Raw genomic sequence first — 8,259 nt, 5'->3', positions numbered from 1 at the left:
CATCAAATGACTCAATCTGTTGACATGTTTATGTTCCTTCTGAAGAGGCATACATCACACACACACACACACACACACACACACACACACACACACACACACACACACACACACACACACACACACACACACACACACACACACACACACACACACACACACACACACACACTAAGGCTGAGTAGGGAGTAACTCCTACAGTGCAGGTTAAAGAACATTGAGCTGAGCTGTGTTGATAAAGGAAGTTAAACAGAGTAGTCTAGTTCGAGTGCAGCTGTGTGTGTGTGTTTTCTCTTATCTGACAGTTTGTTTGGCCTCTCCAGTCTCCTCCAGCTGTACCCCCTCACACAGATGACCTGCTGCCCAGAGAGGAATGGGGATGACTGGGCAGGAGCGGGCATCACCATGAGGACTGTTGGTGGTCCTCCATCTCACTCTCTTGTCCCTCTCTCTTGCCTCCTGAAGTGATTCTCGTTAAGGTGTCGTGTTTCTGCTCCTCAGTGGGGTTAAGGACTCCTCACACCTGCCCACAGCTCATAGAAAGGATGAGACCGTTACAGCACACACAAAGACACTCAGACACACACAGTTCATGGGAGAGAAACGTGTACATACGTGTGTGCATGTCAGCTTGACTTTCCCCAGCAAGACTTTGCCACAGCCAAAATGTAAACACACTCTTACTCTCTATGTCTCTCTCCCTCTTTCTCCCTCTCTCTCTTTCTCTCTCTGGGGTCGGGGTTAAGCACACAGCTCCTTTGAAGGTCCGTACCTCCTTAACCCTTCCTCTCCTGTGTTAGAGAGTGCTGAAAGGAGGAGCGGGGGAGTGGAGAGGCCCCTGATCCATCTGTTAAACAAACACAGTGGAGATGAATCACCCTACCACAAGCTCCTAGAGGAATGTTCAGTACACTACCGTAATAATACAACAGGGCTCTCCAGACAGAGATAAGAAACAACCAGATTATGAATGAGAAATGTCTCTCTGCAACTGTTGAGACCATCAAAGATTGTGTGTGTGTGTGTGTGTGTGCATGCTTGTGTGCATGTGTATATTATAAAAGCTGAATGTTCAGTCTGGAGACTGTCTTATGATCAAAGAGCCTAAGTGGTGCTTATCGGTATCTCCAGCCAGGTCACCCATGATACAAATCAGTATTCGACGTTCATCCATGTCTGAGGATGTCGGGAGATGATGTGGAGACCAGCCACTAGGGGCAACAGTGAGCACTTACCTTCAAAAAGATGTTCTATTGTGGATGGGGATGGTGGATGGGTGTAAGCATTTGCCTCTGATTCTGAAGGTTGCAAGTTGGAATCCAGCGATAGAAAGTTGGTTTTTAGATTTTGTTTTAAGCCTATCCCAAACCTTAACCCTTACCTTAACCATTCAGAGACTAACCTTAAGATTTAGGAGTTAATGCCTAAACTTAACCCTAACCTTAAAAAATCTGAGTTAATGGCTAATCTGAACCTTAAACACTTCAAAATTTGACGTTTCCAACATCAAAATTTGACGTTTGAGAAGCATGGATGAAAGTCTCATTCTAACGTGAGACTGAGAGCTAGTTGGTTATCTCTCCCTGCCTCTTCCCTCCCTTCCTCGCTCCCTCTTTATTCCCCTCTCCCTCCATACTCCCTTACTTCTTCCCTCTCTTTCTTCCCCTTTCCCCTCTCCATTCCTCCTTCATCCCTCTCTCTTCCCCCTCTTCCCCTCTCTCCAGCCCTCTCTGTCTTCCCCTCTCCTCCTTCCTTCTCTTTCTTCCCCTCTACATCCCCCTCTCCCTCCTTCCTTGGTTTTGGTTTTACACAAGTATTAGATCTAATTATAATCTGACATCAATATCTTCAGTTTTACCCATCCTCTTTAAGAACACAGGCATTTGTGCGATGTTCAGCCCTTAATGACATCATTTGGGGGAAATAAGTCATTAGAAATGGAGTGTAATTGAAAAAGCTGATTATGTTCCACTTACAGCAGTAGGTCCTAGAAGTCAGTCACTTACAGAAGTAGAGTGGTCTGGTGGTCGTCTGGCTTTGGCGTCTAACTCAGGCTCTGTGTGTTTAAAACATAGAATTAGCATGGATAGAGCTTAAGAGAAACAGGTGTGCTACGCTACAGTAAGGCTGGAACAAAAGTAACTGCTCGTAAGTAAGTTGTATCTGCCAACAGTTACCCAGGCTACATTAGCTAGCTAGTAGCTATACACATATTTTACAGTTAGTCACTACAGCTGCTGCATGCAACAATGATATCCTACTTACAGTACCATGACCATGGCAGTTCCACATCATTCGACCCAACATTCCAAACAGTATGTATCAAATATAGTACACCCACCAGGCAAAGTTGATTAGAAGGATAATGTCTGTTCTATAAATTCTAATTCCATGGTTTAAAAGCCCTGAGAGTGGTAATGTCATTAAGCTGTTCATAGTAACGAGCCCCAGACTCAGGCTAATAACCCCAAATGAGACTTTATGGCTGAAATAGTCTTGGTTGTTCTGGAGTAGATCTTCATATGGATACAAAGCTGTCAGGGATAAGAGAGGGCAAAGAGCACAGGGGTGGGTGTACACACAAGCAGTTGTCATTGGGCAAGCAGGCATGCATGTGTATTGTAGCTGTACTGAGATATGATGCAGGTTGGCTGATGAACTGCGCCCTGGCAGGGAGACAGGACTTCATTTTCAGACTTTTAGCTCCATTACAAGATGCTCATACAGAAGCTCTCGTCTATTTGTGTTTCTGTGAGTAGGGTTAATGGGATTGTTCTGGATTTTGACAATAAGGAAATCTACTTCCCTAGAGTCAGATGAACTCGTAGATACCATTTTGCATCCAGTATGAAGGAAATTAGAGGTTGTTTTGCAAGCCAACGCTAACTAGTGTTAGCACAATGACTGGAAGTCTACAGGAACAGCTAGCATGCTAACTGTTCCCATAGACTTCCAGTTCCAATCATTGCGCTAACAGTAATTAGCAATTGCACTAACGCTATTTAGCAACTTCCTTTAAACTGAACACAGATACATAAAAATGTTATCCATGAGTTCATCTGACTCTGGGGAAGTAGACGGGGCTTCATTGCCAAAATCCCAAACTACCCCTATAAGGATACACAAACAGACAAAAACACAAAACATAGTGGGGGTGAGATCTGGTAAATTGTGCACGGGATAGATAAATACTGATCATCATTACGCTGAACTCATCATTAGTCCTCCCCCTCTCTCTCGCTCTCTCACACACACACACACACACACACACACACACACACACACACACACACACACACACACACACACACACACACACACACACACACACACACACACACACACACACACACACACACACACACACACACACACACACACACATAGACACACTCTCTCTTTCTCTCACACACACACATAGCCACACTGGCTCAGTCTGGCACACAAACACAACTCTGGAACCATGGAGGTGCTATATAAACTTGTAATCAATTTCTCTCTCTCTCTCTCTCACACACACACACACACTGTGTGAGCTGCAGCATGAAGACAATAGGAGGGGTTGCAGGTCAATCAGACAGGTCAGGGAGGTCAGACTAACTTCATTAGAGAATCTAGAAAGGCTGTTGTAATACCTCACCACTGGTCTAGTGCAGTGGTGGTCACTAAATACCCGGGCTGTGACGTGGTTGGAGTTGTCAAAAAAGCAGCATGACAGAAATATGATGCCAAGTTTTAGAACTACCCGTAGTTTCTTTGGGAAGACATACACTGAGTGTACAAAACATTAGGTACACCTGCTCTTTCCATGACATAGACTGACCAGGTCAATCCAGGTGAAAGCTATGATCCTTTCTTGATGTCACCTGTAAAATCCACTTCAATCAGTGTAGATGAAGGGGAGGAGACAGGTTAAAGAATGATTTTTAAGCCTTGAGGCAATTGAGAAATTAATTGTGTATGTGTGACATTCAGAAGGTGAATTGGCAAGACAAAAGAGTTAAGTGCCTTTGAACAGGGTATGGTAGTAGGCGCACCGGTTTGCCAGGCGCACCGGTTTGAGTGTGTCATGAACTGGAACGCTGCTGGGTTTTTCACGCTCAACAGTTTCCTGCATGTATCAAGAATGGTCCACCACCCAAAGGACATCCAGCCAATTTGACACAACTGTGGGAAGCATTGGAGTCAACATGGGCCAGCATCCCTGTAGAGTCCATGCCCCGACGAATTGAGGCTGTTCTGAAGGCAAAAGGGGGTGCAACTCCTAAAGTGTTCTTAACGTTTTATACACTCAGTGTATAACGCGATCTGGGCATTTGAACAACAGCATATTTCACTTTTGCATGTCAAAACCCGAATGACTACTGCGGCACATGACACTGTTTTGAACAGATTAGATTATACTATTTAGAATGAGCAGCCAGCTCACGAACAAACGAGTGCACGAAGGAGAACGCAACAAACATGCAGATACAATCATTGAAAACACATTATCTAACTGGGGATAGCTAGCTAACATAATGTCACAAATCATGATGACCTAGCCAGCTAACTTTCATTCTGAAATAACTTCATATGTCATAAGTTATTCAGATATTAGCTTAGAAAGACTTGAAATTGGCATGTGAGCTAACTAGCTAGCAAGCTGCCAGATAGCTATAGCTAGCTAGCTGCTTATCAAAAGGTAGATAACTGGTTCTAACATTTTGCAAACTATTTCTCAATGTTTCTCAAAATTACTGTAGCTGGCTAATTAATTGATCATAGTCCACACTATGTTTCCCTGTCACCTACAGTAGAACCTGATAAACAACATGGGGGGACACAATATAATTGGCCAGCCACCGTCATGTTTTTCTGTCAAATCAAATCAAATCAAATTTATTTATATAGCCCTTCGTACATCAGCTGATATCTCAAAGTGCTGTACAGAAACCCAGCCTAAAACCCCAAACAGCAAGCAATGCAGGTGTAGAAGCACATAAAAATGTTATCCATGAGTTAATCTGACTCTGGGGAAGTAGACGGGGCTTCATTGCCAAAATCCCAAACTACCCCTATAAGGATACACAAACAGACAAAAACACAAAACATAGTGGGGGTGAGATCTGGTAAATTGTGCACAGGATAGATAAATACTGATCATCATTACGCTGAACTCATCATTAGTCCTCCCCCTCTCTATCGCTCACACACACACACACACACACACACACACACACACACACACACACACACACACACACACACACACACACACACACAGACACACTCTCTCTTTCTCTCACACACGCACATAGACACACTGGCTCAGTCTGGCACACAAACACAACTCTGGAACCATGGAGGTGCTATATAAACTTGTAATCAATTTCTCTCTCTCTCTCTCTCACACACACACACACACACACTGTGTGAGCTGCAGCATGAAGACAATAGGAGGGGTTGCAGGTCAATCAGACAGGTCAGGGTCAGACAGGTCCTACCAGATCCACAAAGGTTCCAGCTTTTGTATCCCTCTGTCTTTCAACTCTTGTTGGATGTAGATGTCTGGTTTATCTAGATGTCTGGTTTATCAAGACCCAGGCTCCCATGACTGTTATGATTATTCATTTACAAGTAAATTACAATTATCTTTTTGCTTTAGCGCCATCTGTACCTGATAGAGCAGATCTAGTCTCGCGTGCGGAAGGAAGTAAACCATCTGGTACGAGAGACTCATTTGGAGGGAGACTAGAGCAGACCCAAAAGTTCTGACTGAAAGCACATTTGAGCGTCCCAGGATGATCCATTTACTTTGTACTGCTATAATTTATGCTGTGAAATCCTGCGATTTCATTGGGGCAGTTCCCACTCAGAGCAAATAGTTGGCAAAACAATCCAAGTAATGTTCTCACGGCCTATGCGCCCCGGAGGCGGAGCTGCTGCAGCCAGTCACTGAAGAGCAGAATAGTAAGTAACTGAACAGCTTGTATTGAACAATATAGTTTTGAAAGAAGAAAAAGTACACATTTACTGCACTTTTATGAGCATTTAAAATATAATCCATCAATTATATAATACATATTTTTTAAATATATGTGTACTTATTTTTACCAATCACAAGTGGGGCGCCACCCCTAAGGCCCTAATGGAGCAGGCCGCCACTGGTCAAGTGCTCTATATAGTCCATACAGTCTGCAGTATAGATGCATGTATGTGTTAAACAACCCTAATCCTGCAGGTTTAGAGGGTCAAAGGCTGTTCAAGTGGTGGACTGAGATCCATCCTAATTTCCCATCTGTTTGCAGCATGGAGCTCTGTGAGGAGGCCCAGTGACCAGCCGGCATGTCTCCAGTGCGGTGCTCCATGAGGAGGCCCAGTGACCAGACTGCATGTCTCCAGCGCGGCGCTCCATGAGGAGGCCCAGTGACCAGCCTGCATGTCTCTAGTACGGCGCTCCATGAGGAGGCCCAGTGACCAGCCTGCATGTCTCTAGTACGGCGCTCCATGAGGAGGCCCAGTGACCAGCCTGCATGTCTCTAGTATGGCGCTCCATGAGGAGGCCCAGTGACCAGCCTGCATGTCTCCAGTGCGGCGCTCCATGAGGAGGCCCAGTGACCAGCCTGCATGTCTCTAGTACGGCGCTCCATGAGGAGGCCCAGTGACCAGCCTGCATGTCTCCAGCGCGGCGCTCCATGAGGAGGCCCAGTGATCAGCCTGCATGTCTCCAGTGCGGCGCTCCATGAGGAGGCCCAGTGATCAGCCTGCATGTCTCCAGTGCGGCTCTCCATGAGGAGATCCCCTAATGCACAAAAAGACAAACCACCTCTAATAGAGTCATGCTCTGTTCACCAGCCCAGAAACTCAAACAAACTACTATTAGACCCTAGAAACGTCCCTCGCATAAACACATGAATAGGCACAGACAGACTGGCAGGCGCACGCGCACACACACACACACACACACACACACACACACACACACACACACACACACACACACACACACACACACACACACACACACACACACACACACACACACACACACACACACACACACACACACACACGAAAGCCAGGGAAGGGGAGTGGAGACGCACCCCCCAGTGAGTAGTTGGAGGGTTGGGGGTCGACGTGGAGCCAGTGTCCAGTCTCATTACAGACAGGGGAGTTGAGAGGCATGCTAATCCACCCATCCCCCTCCACCCATACACCCATACACACACATACACACAACCCTCTTTCACCATCTAGAAAACCAGCAAGTGTGACTTCAAGTAATTGTATTTAATTATATTATTTATTATATTATAACGTCTCATGTCAATCAATTTTAAAGCAACTGCAGATGAGACTGTAACGTCCAGGCCTCAGGCCCTACTTCAGCAGCCAGGCAGCACATGCAGCCAGCAGGCTCCTTCCCCAGCATTCCCCCAGTGTTCCCTGGAGGTTTGTTGTTACCCATGTTCCATGATGTTGGCAAACAGCCCGACAAGACCCCTGCAGAGACACTAACACACAACAAAAACATCAATAAACAAACAAACGCATAAACACACCCCTACACACATCCCCCAATGCACACACACGCCTTCCCTATTTACCATCCCATTGTTGGCCATATTTTCCCCTACTCCCCCCTCCCCTCCCCAAACATACACACACATACACTCCATGCGTCCCTTAAATATGGTCTCTCATCACTAATCGATGAGCCCAAAGAGCATCATTACCATAAACACAGACTTCCTCTCAGGGACATACACGCTTTGTTTGGGCTGTCCTGTTGACCTTTAATAATGGATATCCAAATGTTTATCACCTCCGCTCAGTGGGGGAGAGAGAGAGGAGGAGAGAGGGAAGCATCTTTAAGGAAGATCCACTTTGGTTTTTTAACATTTGTTGTCTTCACTTCTTGTTAGTTACTGCAGATTTAGGCTTTGTGTTCGTGCATCCATCAAAGTAGCTGGAGCTGAGATGTGTGATGAGGTGGAGAGGGACAAGCTTTGATGGGAAAAAGGGAAGGAAGGATTTCTCTATACTACAATGTAATTGAATTTATTTTTGAGACCTGCAAACCTGCTTAAAATGAATAAGAGTTCTGGCCAAATTAGGAGAGGAGGTAAAGTCATTATTATTCCTTGTTTGCCATTATAGTTAAGATCTAATGATGGTTATTGGCAAGAGTGGAGATGGGTTCAATCCGAAGGATCAGGACGGGGCAGCTGTGAGGGCATCAAAAACTTCCCTGAAGTATGTGTGGTGCCTCCACTC

This window comes from Oncorhynchus kisutch, linkage group LG3 (assembly GCF_002021735.2).
Source record: "Oncorhynchus kisutch isolate 150728-3 linkage group LG3, Okis_V2, whole genome shotgun sequence".
NCBI lineage: Eukaryota > Metazoa > Chordata > Actinopteri > Salmoniformes > Salmonidae > Oncorhynchus > Oncorhynchus kisutch.
Note: the sequence above shows the minus strand (reverse complement) of the source record.